The sequence below is a fragment of the Natator depressus genome, chromosome 6 (genome assembly GCF_965152275.1).
Source record: "Natator depressus isolate rNatDep1 chromosome 6, rNatDep2.hap1, whole genome shotgun sequence".
Lineage (NCBI taxonomy): Eukaryota > Metazoa > Chordata > Testudines > Cheloniidae > Natator > Natator depressus.
The window spans coordinates 119,293,351-119,311,129 of NC_134239.1; the positions used below are offsets into that span (position 1 = coordinate 119,293,351).

At 50.2% G+C, this 17,779-nt stretch overlaps 1 protein-coding gene across 1 annotated transcript in view; it reads left to right on the forward strand.

Moving 5' to 3' along the window:
• The window catches only part of RTN1 (reticulon 1), a 198,197-nt gene that overhangs the window by 116,667 nt on the left and 63,751 nt on the right, over positions 1–17,779 (forward strand). The window lies entirely within an intron of this gene.

Below are 17,779 nucleotides of genomic sequence, written 5' to 3' on the forward strand. Positions count from 1 at the left end.
GGTGTGGTTGACTCTTCATCGCTTTAAATGTATTTGTAAATGAACTGTACTAGCTCAGCCACCAGTTACTGAGTTGATGTCAGAATCTGTGGGTGGAGTCCTATGGCCTGTGCTATGCAGAAGGTTTGAGTGGATGATCACAATGGTCTCTTCTGCTCTTAAAAATCTGTCTATACAATTAGTAGAAAGACTGGGGTCTGGTCTACACTACAGAGTTTGGTTGACACAAGACAGCTTACCTCAGCTATGGAAGTGTCCACACTTAAATTTCAGTCCCGCTGACAAAACTTCTCCCCCCCCCATGCCGACTTAATAACTCCACCTCCATGAGCGGGGTGGAGTCAAGGTTGATGTAGTTAGATCAACGCAGTGTCGGTGTACACACTGTGTTGCTTTCATCAACTGTTACTGGCTTTCACGAGCCATCCCACAATGCCCACACTGACAGTACAATTGATACAAGCGTTCCTGGTGAGGACGCACACTGCCGACACCAGGAATGAAGTGCCGACACGCACGAGCGATGCAATTACTGGGGCGGCTGTACGCCGACGTAAGTTGTCAACTTAATTTTGTAGTGTAGACATGGCCTGGGCCCTTGTGCCTTTATATCATTTTCATTCGAATTTATTTGGGTCCAATCCTGCAGTCCTGACTGTAGTCAAACTGCCTTTCTACTCTATTCAGTGTTATATATCATGCCCATAACCCTGGTGTGTGAGCACAATCTAGTAGTGCATTAAGCAGTGTGACTCATACCAGTTGAGGATTCTTCCCTTCTTTCTCCTTTCCACTCCTCTGAGAGAAGGTTGTGGTTGGATTTTTGAAAACACAATTAGGTGTGAAGTGCTTACTGTTTTAATTAGCCAAGGCAGGTTGGAGAAGCACTCCTTGCAGCTGGAACAGAAAGCGGTGAGGTAGTGGTGGTTCTTAGACCCTTTACCTCCACACAACCCATTGGATGTTTACCCTAAACTAGGACAGTAAGACCAGAACTTTTCATAGTTTAGTCTTAATTTTATATCTGCTTGTTTTCATGACCTCATTATCAACAAACTAAAACATATCAATACAAACAACAAACCTGGTTCTGCAACACTTATTCATGTGAGTAACCTTACTCAGATGCCAGATGTTTGTAGGATCAGCTCTATGAGCATAGGTCGGGCTCATAAGTCAGAGATCTGGTGAAGAAATAAATAACCATTAACAAATATAGTAGAAACTCAGAGTTACGGACACCTTGGGAATGGAGGTTGTTCACAACTCTGAACAAAATGTTATGATGTTCTTTCAAAAGTTTACAATTGAACATCAACTTAAGACAGCTTTGAAACTTTACCATGTAAAAGAAAAATGCTGCTTTTAACCATCTTAATTTAAATGAAACAAGCACAGAAACAGTTCCCTTACCTTGTCAAATCTTTTTTAAAACTTTCCCTCCATTTTTTAGTAGTTTATGTTCAACACAGTGCCGTACTGTATTTGCTTTATTTTTTGTCTCTGCTGCTGCCTGATTGAATACTTCTGGTTCCAAATGAGGTATGAAGTTGACTGGTCAGTTCGTTACTCTGAGGTTCTACTGTACGCTCTGAAATTGTGCTAACCCTACACAAACTCAGCAGTGGAAGCAACAAATCAGGCTCTTTCATGAGTTGTGCTGGCCACAGGAATGGGGGTGGGGAGATGACCAGATTGGAAAAAATAGTTCAGATGAACAAATAGCTTTTTGATGGCTGGAACAGTCTGCCTGAAAGAATCCCATGGTGCTGTTAGAACCCCTTCCATCCATAATAATGAGCTAGCTTGTGGTGGCCAATCTCAAGTCTTGTGAATGGAGCGAGTACAACTTCATTTTGCTAATGCTCAGATCCTGGGAAATGTTCCTGCTGCTGCTGTCGGGCCAAATGCTAAAGGTCTTAGTCTAGTGTTGAGTAAAAACCTTAGCAAGAACCTCAGGACCTGGCCTGTAATTATCAAAAAGGAATCGTTCGATCATGAGTAATTCAGATTTTAGGGTTTTAGGCCTCCAGTCTAGCTTCCACTTCACCTGTTATTCTTGTCACTCAAGGGTCTTATGTCTGGGTGACCTTTGCTATGTTAAGGAGAGATCAGTGTAATGCTGTTCCCGCAGTTAACCTGGGGGTTGGGAGAGCAGGAGATTACTTAAATAAAACATACTGAAATGGGAGTCTAATCCTAGTGCCTGTGAAAAGGAGGCATTGCTTAAAGATAGGTGTTTTACAACCAGGTGCTGTAATTATATGTGGGGCAAAGCGGCTTCCCCATTACTCAGGTCAGGCAAATGCACTTGAATCCAGATCCGCAAAAGCTTGAGCTACTAGGGTCCCTTTAAAACCGAGACAACCAGACTGAGTTGGTGTGGTGCCTTTTATGCTACGAACAAAGGTCCAGTAGAGACTAGATTGGAAGCACCAAACCTATAGCATGACCAAATTTATGGCCTCAGTCAAATCTGAACTGAGGTCTGTTAAGGTGATGAACTAGTGCATTAATTCACGCTATCACTGTGCCTTATTCTTTTTCAGGACATCTGCTTGGGAGTGTTGGGGGGAATGTCTAGATCTCCCTCCAATGCAAACGCATAGCTGAATTCACAAGGCATGTGAGAGAGAATGGATCTGTCTTTTTATTGTCTGCTGTTTAAGATCTTGGGGAACTTCACCTCTAAATAGACAATGGCCCAGACTCTTTGCTGCTTCCACAGGATGCAACAGAGAGGGAGTGGATATGGGAGCTCCCTGACTGACTGGCTGGTCCTGCCAACAGCTTAGGGTTGCCTAGGGGCTTCTCTAATCTACCCCAGCTGTCGGTCATTCCCAAGGGACTCTGTCTGCTGAGGATTGCTGGAGCTCCGACCTCTCCCCTTGTCCACCTGTTCACACCACCATTGGTGATGTCTAAAAGGGAAGATACCCACCCTGACTGGGTGAGCTCAGATTGAGTTTGTGACGCTGGCAGTTAGGGACCACCTTTCTATTTGCAAATAGAGTAAGTTTGACATGGAAATCAATGTGACACAACAAATATGGAAACTTCACAGTAGCATTGTTACCGTGCAGCTTTTTAGGGTATAGCCACACTTTGTAAAATACATGTGCAGAGGATTTAACTCCAGGATTTACCACGGACCTGTATGGTGAATTTATGGGGAACACTTTAAAAATTAACCTATTGTATTACAGTGAACCAAAACCAGCAGACTGACTCAGGTGAGTGAGGGGCTGCAAGATCAGGTCTAATGCTTGCAATGGGAGATACTGTAAATTTTGGGGGTAATAAGTTAACAAAATTTGGGATTTTAAAAAGCACCTGATTTTATATTTTAATACTTCAGAGTTGGAGGGCTCAGTCCTCCGTTGTAGTGAGCTCATTCCCAGCCCAGCTGACAAGAGCACAGAAGTGGCTCTAAGCTATCTTTCTGCCTTCTCTAATCCTGGGACCACACCATGCCCCAGTGGAAATCAGAGCAGCCACAGGGCTGCTTGAACTTATGCTAGCTAGAACACTCGTCTAGGGATTGTTCCGCTGGCCCAAGACATTCTGACAGGGGCTGGGCCCTTGTGAGACAGGGGCTATGATACAGGAGTGCCCTGCTGCCCCTTTCATACAGCTTTAGGTCCTCTGTGCTGCAGGAGTACTGGACTGAGGAACTGACAAATGAATTTCTGCACCAGTGGAAGAGCGGTTGGGATAAATTCTATCCGTTCCCCTTCCCCCCCACACACACACTTGTTCAAATCTGGGATATGCCAGGGATGGCATTAAACAGCTGGCTAGATCTCTTCCCTGTAAACACTGAAGGTTTTTTTTTTTTTTTTTTAAATATTCATTAGCGGTGATAGTTTTTTCCAGAGGGGTTTTTTCATTACTTACTCACGCTTTGCTGAGCAATTCCTACTGTAGTTTTTCAGCATTACCGCTTGATACGGGGCCAGTTTCTACTGTCAGAGAGAGAGAGAAATCTCCACTGAGTTCCACAGGAATTGCACATGAGTGTCTTTGAGCAGAATAAAGAACAGGAGTACTTGTGGCACCTTAGAGACTAACAAATTTATTAAAGCATAAGGTTTCGTGGGCTACAGCCCACTTCATCGGATGCATAGACTGGAACATATAGTAAGAAGATGTTTATACATACAGAGGACATGAAAAGGTGGAAGTACCCATACCAACTATAAGAGGCTAATTAATTAAGAGGAGCTATTATCAGCAGGGGGAAAAAAACTTTTGAAGTGATAATCAAGATGGCCCATTTCGGACAGTTGACACGAAGGTGTGAGGATACTTAACATGGGGAAATAGATTCAATTAGTGTAATGACCGAGCCACTCCCAGTCTCTGTTCAAACCTAAGTTAATGGTATCTAGTGTCTCCATAGGGCAAACTCATCCCTGCTGTAACCTCACTGAATTTAGTGGACTTACACCCAGGATGAATTTGGCCCGATATGCGTTTCCTTGATTTTCAGCGTGTATTTTCCCTTGATGAATTCCTCCCACCCTTTCATTGCTTAAACTGATGCCAGTTCACTACCAAGGGCTATATCCCTTTTTGATTCACACAGGGGATTCGTATAAACACCAGTGGATTTCCCCACTTGTCTCCCATTAAGTCAGCATTTGCCACTTGTGTTCCCTTCACGGTTGGTGGTGGAAACTTTCCCTACTCGGGACAGCTACTAACTAATTTATTCTCGTTTGTCACTGCTTAGCCAACAATACATATGTGCTCAGCTCTGTATTTCAGTAGCTGCCATTTCCCTGGGCAGACACTCCAGAGAACTCTCTGATATATCTGCAAGTGTGCCAATAAACTTATGCAGCCCACTAAGGGAGTAGAGGGTGTTCAGGACCAGGATCAGGACCCTTTATGCAGAAATAGGGCCAGATCCTCAGCAGGCATAAATCACTGTAGCTCCATTGACTTAGTAAAGCTATGCTAGTTTACACCAGCTGAGGATCCCAATGTTGCTAACTCACAATTTCACTGATAGTCTTGCAATATTTGGTGCTCTTCTTAAACCCCAGAAGGCATGTGATTATCAGCATCCACGAAAAATAAAATAAGCTTTTAGCCCCCAGCGTTGTGGAGCAATGCTTGAAAATGTGAACCCCAAAGGCTATGACACAGATAAATTAAAAAGTACTGGGTTTTTTGTTGTTGTTTTTGTTTTTAAGATCTCATTGTTTTTAAGCCAATCTCAAGACTTTTGGGAGGCTGACTCATGATTTTTGAACTCTTGGGGTTAGCGATGCTGGGATCTGGCCAATAATGCTTTTCTGTCTGAGGGATTAATGCACCCGTCACTGTATCTAATTAAATGGTCCCTTAAGAAGTGCGGTACATGTCTGTTTTTCCAACCTGTGAACAGTTCATTTGTTTCTCATTTGGAGAATTCACAAGGGGCTGAATGGGCTAGCCTAAAACATTCTGCAGTATTTATCTTTGGGCTGGGAGACCAAGCCTTCAAAATTTCAGCCTCAAAGAAGATATTCTGCAAAATAATTAGAGGTGAACTGGGGCTGTAATAAAAAGCATCATGTAGCCAGAACAATAGCTTTTGATACTCAAAGTCTATAATATTGGAACTTTATCAACTGCAAGAAAAAATTATAAGGCAAAGTTCATCCTTGTGGGCAGTAAAGTCAGTGATGTCATTGAGCTACCCCGGCATGAATTTAGGTCCATACTATAGATTGTTCCATGACTCTAGTTAGTTACTCTCAGGGTAAATGTAGTCCAAGAACTGTCAATCAACAACCATTTAGCTTCATATATAAACATTCACGTATTTTGCAATTTATCCTTATTGTGTAATGTGTACAAAGTACCAATGTCCATAAACGATATCAGTTTACAGGACTAAACGGGCATTCTGTTACACTGATTTGACTGGATTAATTCTGGGGCTGAACATGGAAATGCAAATTGATTTTGAATTCATGCTCCATGGAATAAATGCACAGATTGCATAGCTTCTGGAGTGAGTCAATGTGAAATCACAACATTTTACTTGAAACAAGCTCATAGTCTCACTGGCTGACTACATTACTGTGAGTTTGCTGTGTATCATACCTTCAGAGAATAAGTGTGTTTGCTTTGTACCCTATAATCACTCTCTCTCCCCTCCCTGCACCGGTGCACCCCAAAGAAGTACTGTGGAACACAACAGATAGATGTGTGATTTGTACGGTGCTAATTCAAAGTCTCTATTTAATGTCTGTTGCCATCCAGTGGTAATGATGAAAATGGCCATTCATTTCTCAGTTCCATTTTACCATGTCTAATAATCATCTTTTGTAAGATAAGAGATATTCCCATTTCATTCACCATGGAGAGGCCCTGCCAGCTTTTGTCAAAGATCATAAGATTTGATCAAAGATCCGATTTCTCTGTGTGGCTATAATGGGGTGTGCATTCCACACAGGAGTGGAAGGCGTTAATGGAGGCCAGATGGGCCAAATAACCTAGTAGATTGGAGGCTAAGAAGACAGCTCTAATTAGAGGGACAGACTTACCTGTGCAGGAACAGACGGGGCCTGTATAAAGCTGGGTTGCTGCCTAGGAAAGGCTGTAGGGAAGTAGGCTGTAGTCACTCTCTTAGAGGAGGGAGTTGAAGGCTGGTAAACCCAGAGAGGGTAGGAGCTAGTGGTGAAGGAAGAAGCCTAGGGAAACAGCAAGAAAAAGTAGGACTGCATGGGGACCGTGGCTGCTTGTTTTAGGGTTTCTGGGCTGGAACCCAGTGGAGAGGGTGGGCCTGAGTTCCCCTACTAGCCACTGGGGAGTGGCAAAGAACATTGGGGACTCCAGCCAGCCAGCAGATATGGAAAGACTGTGACTTCCCCAGAAGGGGAGGACTTTAGTGACCTGGCTGGAGGGCCAAGCCATGAAGAGAGAGCTGCAGATCCAGAAGTGAGACAGGATGGAAGAAGATGCCACCGGAGGGAGAGTGTAAACTGGCTGAGCTAATTCCCAGGATGGCCAGCAGGAGGTGATGTGAGCAGTGAGTTACCCTGTGACAGTGGCACACACTCATCTGATCACATGTGCTCTGGTCAGAGTCATATAATCACTGGCTACATTATTTCCCTCCCTTTCCTTTTGCAGAACAAATAGATGAAGATGGCTGCCAGCTCAGGTGAGTTTGGCTTTTTTAATACTGAAACTCTAGTCTGTTCATCATATCAAATCTTTATTTATACTCAATATTTTATATTAAGCCAAAAAGAAAGAAGAACTGACATGTAACTTCTGGCTGTAACTGTAACCTGGAGTCTCTGGTTTATTCTAGGAAAATCCTGGCTTGCAGCATCTCAGATTTCAATATATCAGGAAAAACTGAACAGGCAGGGCTAGATCTGAAGCTGGCATGAATGGGCACAGTGCTCTTGATTTCTGTGGAACCCGCTGAGGATCAGGCCCAGTAACTGATTTAAATAGGTTTATATGCCGATTAAGAAAAGTCCTACTGGCTATGGAAATAGGCCTGCTTGAGCACTCTGGGCATCTGCAATCAAGCCAAAAGAAGGCCAGTCAGATCAGTGGCTTTCTGTCCAGCTCTTGTATTCCCATTAATTAAAAAAAATCTCCCAAACAAGGAGTGTATTTCAGGGAAAGGCAGAGGAACTATCTGGGGATGGGTATAACAGACTTTATATACTGGTCTCTAGCATGTTAACCTCAAGTTAAGCATATGATTCAGTGTTTTGCTAAATCAAGGCCTTCACCATCAGTGAAGCACCTTCTTCTCACCTGTAAGTGTGTCATGTACTGCTCCCTTGAACATTGTCCACTAATCTGGATCATAGCTGGGGCGATGCAGCTGGGAAGCCATCAGTCTCTGGAAAAATAAATGTTTCTTTCTTCTCTACCTTTCTCTTTTTTCTCCCCGACACTGACTCTGAATGCTATGAAGTCAGTCTCTTGCCTTCCAAGGGTCCAGCATTCCTGAGCCCTAGTCCAAGCTCTACCATTGCCTTGCTTTGTATAAATCATTTTGCCTTTCTCTCTGTTTTCCCCATCTGTAAAATGGAGATAATAATACTTACTCACCTACTTCTCTGGGATGTTGTGTAGAGTTATTTCTTATAAGACTTGTCTATGTGATGGCATGAGGTTGTGAATTGTAGAGTATGCCAATATGGAGTGCTCTAGCTGCCGCACGTAGACCCTGCTGGCATGAACTAGGAGGTACCTAGTTTGTAATCCCATTTCAAGGTACTCCAGGTGACAGAACAAGGAGTAATGGTCTCAAGTTGCAGTGGGGGAGGTTTAGGTTGGTGTGACGGGTGTCGGTCGGTCCTCCGAGCCCCTAGGGGCGATGGAGAGCAATGGTCTTTGTAGCAGGCCTCGGCCCCACCTCCCGGGCGTTGGGGAATTAGCGGGGAGGTGGGCCGGCCGGAGTCAGTAGCGCGCCCCTCGGGCAGGGGAGCGCCGGCAAGAGTCAATAGCGCGCCCCTCAGGCAGGGGAGCGCCGGCAAGAGTCAATAGCGCGCCCCTCGGGCAGGGGAGCGCCGGGGTAGGGGAACGCAGGCCCACCCAACTCCACTGCGTTCCAGCCCAGGGCCCTGACAGTGGCGGGAGGCGAAGGTCCCGCCGCTGGGTCAGCGGGGCAATCCGCACTGGCTGACCAAACACACCCACCCCACGGTGTAGTTGGGCCCCTGGGCTACTTCCTACCTGGTCTCTCTCAGGCGGGTCGCTCCGGTCCCTCCATCTCCTCCGGGTATTCCGCTGCGGGCAGCTCTTGAATCTCCATCTCCTCCGGGTAATCCGCTGTGGGCAGCCCCGGTTCCTCCGGATAATCCGCTGCGGGCAGCCCCGGTTCCTCCAGGTATTCAGCGGCTGGCAGCCCTGGTTGCCACAGGCCTTCCCCCCAGTAAAGCTCCTCCTTGCCCAGGGGTTCGCCTGGGTCAGCAGCAGGCTTGCGAGGGAGCAGCCGGCAGCCTGTGTCTGTCTCCCTCCCTGGTGCTCTCTTCACTGGGCAGAGGGCCCCGCCCTTTGTACTTCCTGTCCCACCCTTCCCCTTCCAGGGATTGGCGGAAGCTTGGCCTGGCCCCGACCACTCAGGCCCAGAGGGTGGCTCCTTACCCTCTGGCTCGGAGGGGAGCCGCACTGGCTCCCTACATACCCCACCCCTCAAATCCAGCTCCCGATCTTCGGAGCTGGTGTCCTCACCTTCTCCGAGGCGGGATAGGAAATCCGCATTGGCGTTGTCTCGTCCCGCCCGATGGTGGATCGTGAAGGCATAGGGCTGCAGAGCGAGATACCATCGCATCAGCCTGGCATTATTGTCCTTCATCTTATTGAGCCATTTCAGGGGTGCGTGGTCCGTGACCAGTATAAAGGGGGCCCCGAGGAGGTAGTAGCGGAGAGCCTCGACTGCCCACTTAACGACTAAGGCCTCTTTCTCCACGACGGAGTAGTTCCGTTCTCTGGGGAACAGCTTCCGACTGAGGTAAACAATCGGGTGTTCCTCCCCATTCACCTCCTGCGAGAGGACCGCCCCAAGCCCAACGCCGGAGGCATCGGTCTGGACAATAAAGTCACGATGAAAGTCGGGGCTGAAGAGTATCGGATCGCTACACAGCCGTTTTTTGATGGTTCGAAAGGCCATCTCGCACTCGTTGGACCAATGCACCCGGCGAGGACTGTCCTTGGTCAAGAGCTCCGTTAGCGGAGCCGTAATGCTTGTGAAGTGGGGTACAAATCGCCGGTAATAACCAGCTAAGCCCCAAAATTGGCGTACTTGCCTCTTCGTGGTCGGCACCGGACATTCCTGGAGTGCTTGGACCTTCCCGATGAGGGGGCGGACCTGTCCGCAGCCCAAGGTGTACCCCAGGTAGGTGGTTTCTTCCCACCCGATTCGGCATTTTTTCGGTTGGCCGTCAGCCCGGCTGCGCGGAGGTCCCGGAGGACTGCCGCTACTTGGTTAAGATGCTCCTCCCAGTTATTGCCATAGATGACCACATCGTCCAGGTAAGCCGCCGCGTATTTCGTGTGTGGTTGCAACACCCGGTCCATCAAACGCTGGAAGGTTGCCGGGGCCCCATGTAGGCCGAAAGGCATCTGGGTGAAATGGTACAACCCTGAAGGGGTGGCGAACGCAGTCTTCTCCTTGGACCGGGGATCCAAGGGGATCTGCCAATACCCTTTGGTGAGATCTAACGTGGTGATATAATAGGCTTCCCCGAGCCGGTCGAGAAGCTCATTGACGCGGGGCATCGGATAGGCGTCAAATTTTGAGATGGCGTTGACCCTCCGGAAGTCAATGCAAAACCGCCGGCTCCCATCGGGCTTCGGTACGAGGACGACGGGGCTCCGCCACTCGCTCTGGAGGGCTCAATAACACCCAGTTCCAACATCGCCTGGACTTCCTCCTCTACGGCCTCCCGCATTCGCCTCGGCAATGGCTGGGCTGCCTCTCGGACCACCACCCCGGGTTCCGTCTGGATCACATGGTAGGTGAGCGTCGTCCGCCCGGGTTTCGTGGTGAACGTCTTGGGGAACGCCCTCACTAAGCAGAGTGCCTGTTCTCGCTGCTCGACGGTGAGGGTCTCTGCTAGCTCGGGTTCACCATCATCCGACTCTTCGGGTGGTTGGGGCCCCAGTTCCGATTCGGGGGGATATGGGGCCACCATGAGCCCTTCCCGGTCCTGCCAAGGTTTTAAGAGGTTCACATGATAAATCTGCTTTTCCTTACGGCGACCAGGTTGCCGAATCTCATAGGTTACCGGCCCTACCTGGCGATGGACCTCATACGGACCCTGCCAGCGGGCAAAAAGCTTTGATTCCTCCGAGGGGAGCAGGAGGAGTACTCGGTCCCCTGGCCTGAATGATCGAGCCTGGGTGCCCCGGTTGTAGTGTTGCTCCTGGGCTCTTTGGGCAGTGTTTAAGTTCTCTCTCGCGAGCTCGCCCGCCTGTGCCAGCCGCCCCTGCAATTGTAAGACATATTGCAAGAGACCCTGTGTTGCAGATGGGTTGTGTTCCCAAGTCTCCCTCAAGAGGTCCAACACCCCGCGGGGTCGCCGCCCATAGAGGAGCTCGAACGGGGAGAACTTCGTGGACGCCTGTGGGACTTCTCGAATCGCCAGCAGTAAAGGAGGGAGCAGCTGGTCCCACTGGCGGAGATCCTGGGTGGGAAAACGCCGCAACATCCCCTTCAGGGTCCGGTTGAACCGCTCGACCAATCCGTCAGTCTGGGGATGGTAGACCGAGGTCTGCAATTTCTTAATCCCCAACAGGGCACATACCTGGCGGAACAGCTTAGATGTGAAGTTGGTCCCTTGATCAGTGAGGATCTCCCATGGGAGGCCCACCCTTGCAAAGATCTTCACGAGCTCCACAGCGATAGTGCGGGCAGTGATACTTCTTAAGGGGATGGCCTCCGGGAAGCGGGTGGCATAGTCCATCAGGATGAGGATGTATTGATGGCCCGCCTTGCTTTTTGGGAAGGGCCCGACGAGGTCCATTGCTACCCGCTCAAATGGCACACCGACAACTGGTAACGGGACCAGAGGGGCCTTCCGTACCCCGGCCGGGGCTGCATGTTGGCAGTCCGGGCACGACGCACAATATTCCTTTACCTCACGGTGGACGCCAGGCCAGAAGAACCTGGCCAGGACCCTGGCCACAGTTTTTTCCTGCCCTAAATGGCCGGCAGCCGGGATGTCATGTGCAAGCTTCAGGACAGCCCGACGATGGATGCGGGGGACCACGAGTTGGGTCCGGACCTCTTGGGTCTGGGGGTCGCGGTCAAGGCGGTAGAGCCGCTCGTGGTTGAGTTCAAACCTGGGCCACTGGGCGGTGCGCTGCGCCTCCACGACCTCACCGTCCACCCGGGCCAACTGTTCGTAGGCAAACCGGAGCGTAGGATCCTCCCTTTGATCTCGGCTAAAGTCCACCAGGTCGGGAGGGGGACCCGCCATTTCCAGGCCCTCCTGCCCAGGGGTGGGGCCTGGTTCCGCTCCAGGGTCGGAGCTCGAGTCAGGTCCTGTCCTCTTCTCATGCGGGCCTCCCTTGAACGCCTCTTTGGTGGGTAGGGATTGGAGCACCTCGACGAAGTCTGGCCAGTCCTGGCCCAGAATCACCGGATAGGCGAGGGATGACGCCACCGCCACATTCATTAACTGCGTTACTCCATGCACCGTCATGGGGACCCGCACCGTGGGGTACGATATTACATCTCTGTGGATGCACTGAATCCACACTTCCCTGACGGTCCGCTGGGGGTCTGAGAAAAGCGCCTGGCGGACAAGGGTCTGCCCACAGCCCGAATCGACTAGACCCACCACGGGGACCCCAGCGACTTCCATGGGGGCAGTCAGTTTGGCCACAGAGGGCAGACGGGCCCGACGCTCGCCGGCGCACACCAGGCCAAAGTTGCAGTCCATTGCAGGACAGCCCCGTTGCAGATGCCCATACTCGCCACATCGAAAACAAGGTCCTACCTCTGGGCGCGCCGGCCGCTTGGGGGCCCCAGTGGGGCTGCAGAGAGGGCTGGGGCCTGGTGGTCGGGTTAAGCGTCCAGGGCCGGAGTATGGTGCTGACTCGGGCCTTCGGGAAAACTCGGTCCTGCCGCCTTCTGGTCGTCGGGTACGGTGGGGTGCGTTGGTTTGGGAGGTGGGCCCCCTCCGTTCAAGCTTCTGTGCATTGGGTCCAGGGTTTGAGGGGCGGGCGGCCGGTCCTATCGGGGCCTCAGCCTCGAGAAAGTCCTCCATAAGCACAACGGCCGAGCTCAGACTTTGGGGCCGGTGCCTTAACACCCAAGCCCTCCCCTGGGGTGGGAGGATGTGCACGAATTGCTCGAGGATGACCTGTTCGGTCACCTCAGCTGCGGTTCGGCGCTCGGGTTAGAGCCATCGGGTACCTGCGTCCTTCAGTTCCTGTGTCACCGCCCGGGGTCTCGCACCTGGTGGGTAGACCTTTTCCCGAAACCGTCGCCGAAAGGTTTCCAGGGTAATGTCGAAGGCATCCAAGATAGCTGCTTTCACTCGAGCATAAACGCGGGCCTCATCATCTGGGAGCCCACGATAAGCCTTCTGGGCTAGCCCCGTCAGATACGGGGCGAGGAGTGTTGCCCATTGGTCAGGCGCCCAACCAGCCACTGAGGCTACCCACTCAAAAGTCACTAGGTAGGCTTCCGGGTCATCCTCAGGCCCCATCTTGGCCAGATGGAGCGGTGGGGCGGGAGGGGTCGGGGTGGTTGCCCGCTCCGGTTGAGCGCCACCATGGCCCGACCACAGGGTTGCAAGCTGCTGGAAGCACTGGGTTTGTTGTTCCTGGTGCTGAGCCCCCAGGGTTTGGAGCAACTGCTGCTGGTGGGCGCCAGCTGTAGCACGAGTTGGTGCTGCTGCTGTTGCTGGCTCTCAGCCAGGAACTTGATAAGCCTTTCCATCTCCATCTTTCCAGTAGGGGAGCTTCAGAGGCGCCCTCGCACTCACCCCTTTCGGCAGGGGTTGGGATCGCCTGCCTGCATTCTCCACCACCTGTGACGGGTGTCGGTCGGTCCTCCGAGCCCCTAGGGGCGATGGAGAGCAATGGTCTTTGTAGCAGGCCTCGGCCCCACCTCCCGGGCGTTGGGGAATTAGCGGGGAGGTGGGCCGGCCGGAGTCAGTAGCGAGCCCCTCGGGCAAGGGAGCGCCGGCAAGAGTCAGTAGCGCGCCCCTCGGGCAAGGGAGCGCCGGCAAGAGTCAGTAGCGCGCCCCTCGGGCAAGGGAGCGCCGGGGTAGGGGAACGCAGGCCCACCCAACTCCACTGCGTTCCAGCCCAGGGCCCTGACAGTGGCGGGAGGCAAAGGTCCCGCCGCTGGGTCGGCGGGGCAATCCGCACTGGCTGACCAAACACACCCACCCCACGGTGTAGTTGGGCCCCTGGGCTACTTCCTACCCAGTCTCTCTCAGGCGGGTCGCTCCGGTCCCTCCATCTCCTCCGGGTAATCCGCTGCGGGCAGCCCCGGTTCTTCTGGATAATCCGCTGCAGGCAGCCCCGGTTCCTCCGGATAATCCGCTGCGGGCAGCCCCGGTTCCTCCAGATAATCCGCTGCGGGCAGCCCCGGTTCCTCCGGGTATTCAGCGCCCGGCAGCCCTGGTTGCCACAGGCCTTCCCCCCGGTAAAGCTCCTCCTTGCCCAGGGGTTCGCCTGGGTCAGCAGCAGGCTTGCGAGGGAGCAGTCGGCAGCCTGTGTCTGTCTCCCTCCCTGGTGCTCTCTTCACTGGGCAGAGGGCCCTGCCCTTTGTACTTCCTGTCCCACCCTTCCCCTTCCGGGGATTGGCGGAAGCTCGGCCTGGCCCCGCCCACTCAGGCCCAGAGGGTGGCTCCTTACCCTCTGGCTCAGAGGGGAGCCACACTGGCTCCCTACAGTTGGATATTAAGAAAAACTTTTTCACTAGGAGGGTGGTGAAGCATTGGAATGGGTTACCTAGGGAGGTGGTAGAATCTCCTTTCTTGGCGGTTTTTAAGGTCAAGCTTGACAAAGCCCTGGCTGGGATGATTTAGTTGGGGATTGGTCCTGCTTTGAGCAGGGTGTTGAACTAGATGACCTCCTGAGGTCCCTTCCAACCCTGATATTCTATGTTACCATGATCTACAGTTCATTCTCCCCCTCCCCCTGTACACTGCACTTTGCTGCCATATATATAAGCCCAGTAAAATGCAAAATATTGTTATTGTCAAGAATTCTGGCATTGGTGAGATCTATGGTGAAAACCACACAATGCTTGTAAATATGAGCAAATTCTGAATGACAGTGTATATGGACCTGGTGTCAAATTCTATCCTCAGTTACTCCATGGGTTTTAATGGGGTTGCACAGTTGTAACTGAGGGCAGAATCTGACGCCATATGTAACTTCAGCTGGAAATTGAGTCCTCTGCATTTACCCATTTGTTAGAAAACACCTCAGCTTCTCTTAACCCCACTCACTGTGGCTGTTCATGTGTTAAAATCTACTATCCGCCCTTTTATTTTTATACTAAGGGCAAATAAAACAGAGGTTTACTCTATCATTCTAAAAAAAAATCTTATTTTGAGTCCTATGCATGTAACTTTTCCTTAGTCTCTATGTCCTATCCTAGACTTCTGAGCATGGGTTCTCCCACTTCATATCTGGCTACTCCAGATAGACTGAACCAACACATTATTATGGAAGGATTCTCATCCTCACAGAGGAGGGGTGGTCCAGTGACTATCTTGAGTGCCTAGGGGTTAGGAGACCTGGGTTCAATTCCTGCCTCTATCACAGGTAGGGTGACCAGATGTCCCAATTTTATAAGGACAGTCCCAATGTTCAGGACTTTTTCTTATATAGGCGCCTATTACTCCCCACCCCCGTCCTGATTTTTCACACTTGCTGCTTGGTCAATCTTGTCAGCGGCTACCTGTGACACCTTGGATAAGTCAGTCTCTTGCTTTCGGTCTGTCTGTAAAATGGGGTGATAGCACTGCCTTTCCTCATGGGGGTGTGGTAAGGATAAATATATTACAGACTGTAAGGCACTCAGATACTGCGGTAAGGGGGGCCATATAAGTACCGTAGACAGATTTCAGTGGGTCTTGGATGGGCTCCATAGCCATCATGTATTTATTCTCAGGGATATGACTTATTTTGCCCTCGAGCAGTTTGGCCTTTGCCCTGCTGGGTCCCCTCCTGTAGAACAGCGCTGCCCCCCCCCCCCCCCCGTCTCAGGTGAGTTCATTGTGTAGACTTTGGCAGATGGAGGCACCAGGGAGTGGAGAATGAGAGCCAGATCACAGTCTATGCAGTGGATCAGCTGCAGAGTCTGTGATGAGCCCAGCACCCATCTCTGTATGATTTCCATCTAATCACAGAAATGAGCAATATGCCTACCGTCGCAGTAGCTAAGCACCATTTGTTTCTTTGCAAGCAGTTGTAGAGTAACAGCCGTAAACGGCCCGAAGAGCTCATAAAATGGCTTCTGTTTGTGCTGAACAATGAATTGCTGTTCATGCCCTTTAAAGCCCTCTCTTGAACCTTCCCGCAACGAGCACAGTGGCAAAAGAGGCACCCTGCCACACGCTTTCAGGAGATAAGAGAAGCAAGGAACTCCTCCATTAATCTTTGCAGGGGGAGCCCCAGACTCCCTGTTGCAGCATTATGAGCCACAAGGAACCTATCAGAATAATTTGTTTTAGTGATAACATTATGAAAGACCCCTCGGTAGCCTGTACTCAATACAGCAGGCAGTGACTGTTTCCACCCAAGTGACATTTCAGTTGTAGCTCCACGTTTCCCAAACATTATCATGCAGAGGCATTTAAAAAGAATGGAAACAAACCTTTGTCAGGGTTGGGTTTTTTTTTAATTATTATTATTTTAATGTCTGTGTCTACCTAGGGCTGTTGTCATGGAGAAGCAGATTTTTGCAGCTTCACAATGAATTTGTTTTTCAGTAGCTGCCTGGGAGTTCTATTTATCAGGAGTGTTTTTGTTAGAAGTAACCTTGCTGGAATAACATTAACACATCCCTTATGTTGAAAGCACATTAGTTGCTCGTGAGGTTGTTTTGGAGAAGGGAGACGTTTGGTAGAATGATTTAACAATCTGGGACTCATTTTTCATCGCCATGTTTTAAATAGACTGACTCTGTCATCAGCAGTAATCTGTGGCTGAGCTTTGAACATAAGGAAATGTTAGGTTAATATTTTAGTGCCATCTGCTGTAAGTTCTCCCACATCCTGGCCCATCTGGTTTACTTGCATCACTTTACTTTTTATCGTGCTTTGCATCATTCAGAAACCCCCCATTTGTAAAAGGTGTAAATGAAGGGGTCTTTTCTGACCTTGATTTGTGTGGCATTGGGATGCAGTGAGTGCAAACAATTCCTTTGTCACAGTGCATCGTGTTTAAATTTCCTGTAGGCACCATTGTTTATCTTCACACATCTTACAGAAAGTAATTAAAAATCTATGTAGGGAGGAAGGATGTTCTTGTGGTTAAGCCACTGGAGTGGGAGATCTGGGTTCAGTTTTCACTTTGCCACAAACCCATTGGGTAAATCCCAGTACTTCTCTGAGCCTCATTCCCCATTTGTAAAGCCAGGTATTAATACTTCCTTTCTTCCGCCCTTTGTCCTAGATTGTAAGCACTTCAAGGTAGGGACTCTCTAGCACCTAGCACAATGGGACTCCAATCTCCTTGATGGAACCTCCAGATGCTACTGAAATATAAATAATGTGAGTGCAGGGCCAAATTCTGTCCTTGGTTATGGGCATACAACCCTTGGTCACAATGCATGCAGATAGTGGAGGACAGAATTTGGCCCCCAGACATTGCCTGTCTATATATGCAGTGTCTACAAGGACAAAAAGCAGAGGCGAGCCGTCAGCATGGTTACATACTGGAGTAGTCATTCAGCCACTGTAATTATCACAGGGTAAGCCAGCCAGACTTTAAGGAGAGCTCAGGTTCCAGCTCTGACCTGTGACTAGTTTCCTCCCAGGCCAGGGGAGTTCTGGGACTTGTAGTTCCCCAGTTGATAAGCGGTAACATGGCCTGCTGGGAAGGGAAAGCAGGAAATAAGAGGGGTTACCTAGTGAGAGGGGAGACTTGGAGACAGAGTAGCAGCTTGTTGATGGGGTCCACATGTTATCACACTCTATGTTAAAGACCACCAGTAGTGCCCCACAGAAAAGGGAGCCCTGGAGGGGCTTGGCTGAAGATGCCTGGGAAAGGTCTAAGGAGGGGACCTACACACAGGAAGTCCCCTGGGGATAAGTGAAACACGGTGGCTTTTGAA